The sequence below is a fragment of the Oryzias melastigma genome, linkage group LG9 (assembly GCF_002922805.2).
Source record: "Oryzias melastigma strain HK-1 linkage group LG9, ASM292280v2, whole genome shotgun sequence".
Lineage (NCBI taxonomy): Eukaryota > Metazoa > Chordata > Actinopteri > Beloniformes > Adrianichthyidae > Oryzias > Oryzias melastigma.
In genome coordinates this window covers 2,812,093-2,818,227 of record NC_050520.1, presented here as the reverse complement: position 1 = coordinate 2,818,227, position 6,135 = coordinate 2,812,093, and positions in this window count along the sequence as shown.

Below are 6,135 nucleotides of genomic sequence, written 5' to 3'. Positions count from 1 at the left end.
AAGATGCTCTGTCAGCAGACGCTTGGACGGCCGACACTCGGTCACTTCGGATCCAACTAGAGAGGAAGCAATAAGATATAATACAAGTCTCAGGAGGCGTCATTCTTCCATCGCTCCTGCACGGCAATTAGATTAAAGCTGTATATTACATGTGGAAGGAGCACAGCAGGAAAATCAATACCAAGTCTCCAAGTCGGGTTCCTGAAAACAATAACCATCGTCGGTTAGAGACTTAAGAAGAGTTGTCTATATGGGCTGTAGGTTTAAAATCCCGTCAACACTCAGGAGGATGAAAACAAAGGTCAGATGTCTGCTTTGGGCTGAGAGATTCACACTAAAAAAATGTTAAAGTGTCTTTAAGAACCATTTCAATCATCTAATAATCTATTTTAAATAGCACATGCTTAAAATTATTGTAAAAGTGTTTCCACTTGTCTTTATGCTATTTTTATCCAAAATAAAATAACTTTTGTTTCAGGGGTCCATAAGAAATTTGTCTCTGATTGTTGGCGTAGAGCGGCTCCGCCCCCCTTCCCTTCCCCGATACTGAGAGTTCAAAGCTTGAGGCCCGCCCAGCATATTTACTGTTTTACTTGTTTATTTCTCAACAATTTTAATTAAAAAATACATAAAAATTCAATTTTGAGCTTAATTTTCCTTATATATGTCCTTAATAATCTGAAAAAAAATCAACAAGAACGTGTTAAAAACATCATTTTAATCGGAGTGGGTCTTTAAATCTTCGTAATGTTTGAAAGAATGAATGTAAGGATCAGAGGGCGCTACTCAAGTGTCTTCTGAAGAGCATTATAGACACTTATAGCTGGCTTTAAATTATCATCACTTAAGGCTAACAATATTCCATTCAGGACAGACTAAAACATGCAAAGTCGTTTTGAATAAAATAAAAATGAAGGGTTCTTAAACATTGGGAGTGCATTAGTGAGCCTGGAGGAGGCTTCAGGCAAACCGTACAATTCCCACTGAAGTCTCCATGCTGATGAAGATGACTAGAAGATCCGTCCTGATGAAGGGTAAAAAATAAATAAATAAAACCTCATGCGTGGGAGGAGAGAAGACAAGAAGGATGGGTTTAATGAGGAGCGCTGGATAAATGAGGAGAATCGAGAGATATTTCAACAAGACCAATGCTTGTTCATGATTGGTTAGAACAGTTTTTATTGGATAGAAGCTGATTAGTGACGACAAACAACTAAGAGTCTTTAGTTAAGAGTGGTTACACTTTGGTTTAGTCCATTCACAGAGTGATGAGAAAATAACATCTGCTGGTAATTAATTAAAGACACATTTTAGTCCTTTAGGGAAACATCAAAATTAAAGCCATAATGGGAAAAAAGCCAAATTAGGCTAAAAACTACATTTGTTCAGGAAACAGACAAAATGGATCTTTAATGAATTCAAATTAAATAAAACTACATGTTTGGGGTTATGTCTGACAAGATGTGCATTGTCAGGGATTCATGAACAATGCTGAGGTGTCAATCATCAGACTCACAAAGTATATCATTAAATCATTTACATTTTTAATCTTGTGAATGTTAAAATCGTCTTTCACAAAAAGCAGAATATTTGATACGACCGTCGACTGTATAGAGAGAATAGGGGTTTAACGGATCACAAAACTCACGGTTTGGATCATTTTTTGAATCAGTTAAAAGGAAAAAACAACAGGAAAACAATGACAAGATAAACACCCCAAATTTCCCTTTAAAAAGTGTCAAAACATGTTTCACAAAACATTAATACAATATTTAAACGCATAAATATACAATCACACACATATTTCATCAAACATTTGCTCATTGAGGCTTATTTATATAAACACAAATAAAAAACTAAAAAATGTCTTTTCTGATGAGATTTACTCGTCTTGAGACCAAAAAACGAAGAGAAAAGAATCTTTAAAAACTGTTGAAAATAGCGAATCTATCTGGAGTAAACCCAGTAATGCATTTATTTCTCCGGGACATTAAATCAACACAGCGGATATTTCTTAATCGTTATAAGTTGTCCTCAGAAAGATCTTAAAAATAAATATATACTGTAAAACATAACAGTAAAGATCATACGAAGGCAGAAATACAAATTAGAATTCAACCGATTGTTAAGGACAACCCCCGACATCCTGTTCTCCTCCGCCTTTCCCCGCCTGCAACCGCCTGGTCTCACCGACGATCCAGTAAGTCATCTCAAACACACCTATTTTCTTTGGGCGACGGCACAGCCACTCTATCCAGTTCTCTATATGCAGTCAGTGGATTTGTTGTGTGAATGAGTCCCTCTGCTGCAGCTGGTGTACAAGGACTAACCAGCAGAGGAAGGTGGTCAAAACGTCACGTTAGGTGATCTGTAGGAAAGTTCAGCTCTTACTGCTTATTTTTGTCCAAATAATGAAGGTAAAGTTTGCATCAAAGAAAGAAAGTTCACAGATTGTGCAAGAAATATCCACCATTAACTCTGATTAAAAAATGTGTTCATAAAATACAATAATAGTTATTTGGAAAGTTTCTGGTAACCAAATGTGGTTTGATATGTAGGTAAATGAGTAGGAAAAACAAATATGTAAGCATTTTTTCTTCTAAATTCCAGATTTTTGTTCCTTTCTTGAGAAAACAGTTTTTTACATCTCAGTTGCAGCGTTCTAACCTCAGATAACCAGCACTGATATACCTCCAACCAGTCGAGATGAAGCAAAGGTTTTTAATGAGACTTATACAACCAAACACAGAAAACAACCTCCCTTAAATAATGAAACCAAACGAGATGATTGCAGGCAGCTGTGACCATCTCAGGAGAAGTCACAGCCAATGAACAACCCTAAAGACAGCTTTAGAGGGTAAACTATAACAGTGACTGTAAACCCTCAGATGAAGCTTCTTATCTTTTAATGTCAACTTTGGCTAAACTTCAAAAATTATTTAATTTAACTGTAATTATGTTTTCAACACACGTATATTTTCTTCAAAAAAACTCATCTTGTGAATGTTGTAGAACCAACTTATAAATTTAAGAAGATAATTATGATAAAATATTATTTTTGTGAAATGTTAGAAAAAAATCAAGCAGAGTAAACTATCATTTAAAACAACTAGAAGTGAAACAAGAACCAAAAGGGTAAATACCAGGTTCATAATGTATTAGCATTATAATTTAACTGGAACTTTATGTGGATTCATGACTATCCTTGGGGTGGAGAAATAAAAAACAGATTAATAAAGATGTATTGTTGTGCAAGATTTACAACAGTAGCATCGTGCAATTACTCTGCACACCTAAGGGGCTTTTAGAGCATGTGACACATAATCAACTAGAAGGTCGATGGAACGCTCAGGTTACAATACGGGGCAGGACTAATCGCCTTTTCATGCAGAGATTAATCAGACGCACAGATTTTTGGCCACGCGGCTTTATGAGGGCGCGGGAATTCAAGGGGCGCCGATAAGGAGCATCTGTAAGTGCTTAATCAAGGTCAACTTCAGTTTAAGGAACCCTCCGCCCACTCCACTAAAGGATCTTTATGAGGACGACAGCAGAGGGCAGCTGGAGAAGCCTCGCTTTGTTTGGAGGGCAGAAGGAGATCGGTCATTCTAGATACACTTTCTGCAAAGTCATGCTCTGAATATTTGGAAAAAATGAAATCAAAGAAAACCATTGATTTATTTTGTCCTAAATTAAATATAGCATTAAAGAGTTGTTTGTCTTCCCAAAATTAAAAGAGATGACTGTTTAGAGCACATGTGTCAAAGTTAAGGCCCGGGGGCCGGATCCGGCCCTCCAGAGCATTTTATTTTATTAGTAATAGTCCAATGTTATCTTGTGCTCATTTCTAACTTGTATAATTTTGACAAAATATATTTTTATGGAGAGTAAAATATTTAAAGTTATTTAAGGTTTAAGTTGATTCATTCTGGAATAATATTCCTGTCTTTTTATTATTCATAATCATGTTAAAATTTTAAATTAGCATTCTGCTAGCTTTTTGGACTATTTTGGCTTTGACTAAGATTTTTAGGCTGTTTTGGATTTCAGCTAATCATTTCAGCTACATGCTAGCCGTTTTGGCTAATTTAGGCTTTTTTCAGTTTTTAAGGCTATTTTTGAATTTAGCAAATATTTCAGCTACATGCTAGCTGTTTGTATCATGTTAAATGTTAGCTGCTAATTTAGGCTTTTATTTTGTTTTTAGGCTGCTTCGGAGTTAAGCTAATTTTTCGGCTACATGCTAGCTGTTTTGGCTAATCAAGTTTTTTTTTTTTTTTTAGATTTTTTTTTTTGATTTGGCTAATTTAGGCTTTTTTTGTTTGTTTTTTAGGATATTTTTAAGTTGAGCTATTTTTTTCAGCTAAATGCTAGCTTTTTTGTCTAACCTAGGTTTTTCTTTTGTTTGTTTTTTTTTGTTTTTTAAGGCTAATTTGGTATTTAGCTAATATTTTAGCTGGCTATCAGCTTCAGCGTTTTTAGCTAATTTAATGTTAGCAAATTCATCTTACAGCATTCACACTAGCATTATTACAGGGAATGCTATAAACCTAGTTCATAATTATGTTAAAAGTTACTGTTTTAAAGTTTCAAAAATGTAGTTTTAGAGTGTCCAATAAATGTTTATCCTGTTCGGCCTCAGGTGTGTTGTGGATTTAGGCCCCTTGTGTGATTGAGTTTGACACTCCTGGTTTAGATGATGAATTTGACATTGTCTATCTGCATTCTGCATGATGAATTGCTGATGTGTTCCTTTGCTTCTCTAATGTATAATAAATAAGGCAGACAGCATGCTAATGATAAGAACAGGAAATGGATGGCTGACTGAGCAGACTGTGATGAAGGTGGGATGTTGTGGAGACAGTGGTGATGAATGGGGAAAAGACAATGACGAGTGGAATTTTAAATGTAAAGACAGATTGCATGAAAGTTACTAAATAAAACAAATATAAGGAGTTGTCTATGTGATAACTATGAAGCTGCAGGATTACGACACATCAAATGGAGCCAAAGTTTGTCCTTGTTATGGTAAAAGTGGATCACCAAAAATAATGAATTACTTTTATTTTTAAAAAGTGATGTTTTATTACAAAAAAAAACAACTAAAGTCTAGATTCCATTAAAAAAAGAAAACCTTTTTTTTATGTTGTCATTGAAAGTTGCTCCTCATCAAACATATAAATCTGTTACAAACAGGGTTCTTAAAAAAAAAAAAGAAATCCCACACTAGGACAGATCTCATGAAAATGCTGAAAATTATTTTTTTTCTCTGAATTTAAATCTTAAATTTCTCCTACTTTGGTCTTTTAAGTTATATTAAACATTTCTGCTTCCTCCTAAACAGTACTTAAAGTGCTATCAAAAAGTCAAGTGAGAACACTTGTGTTTTATTTTCTGAACTTTAAACAGTTGTTATTCTTTTATCCATTTATAAAAGTCGAAATTAGGAAAAAAGAAATCTAAATCAAATCTCTATTTGATGTTTGCCTTCAAACCAACATTCATTCTTTCCCAAAGTCAGATATTTATGCAGACAAATTCTACCAAACAGATGCCGATGATCACCACATGTATGTTCAAATCATTGACTGTATATGTGACCTGGACTGAGCGACCCCTCAGGTAACAAACAGGAAGTATCTGCTGGCTCCAAGAAGCCAAAATCCCATAAAATTCTATAGAGAAATATTCAGTAATTACCAGTTATTTGTCATAATGACCATTCTTGCTTTGACACCTTTTTAACATCTTCTTGATAATCCTCATTTTATCTTCAGGATATTTTGTTTTGTAGTTCAAGTCATGAACTGACCAATCAGATGGCTCGGTAAAAGCATGTGGTGTCCCCACCTTGAATGTTTGACAGATTCTGCTGAGCCACCTTTAGTGGAAGGGGTGTGGACATGCTGAGTCCTGATGGCAACAGTAGTTGCCATAGAAACGTTGACTCAGACAACTCGAACCAATCACTGTCGACTGGCTCCAAATGGGGATGTCTGGATTGCAGAAAATGAATGATTGAATTGGCTTCATTTCACTGGAGCCAGAGGTAAGAGATTTTCCGTAGGTGACAAACATGGAAGAGAATCTGATTGTTTTCCTCTTAAACTTTGATGTTTTTCTTAAACAAATAAA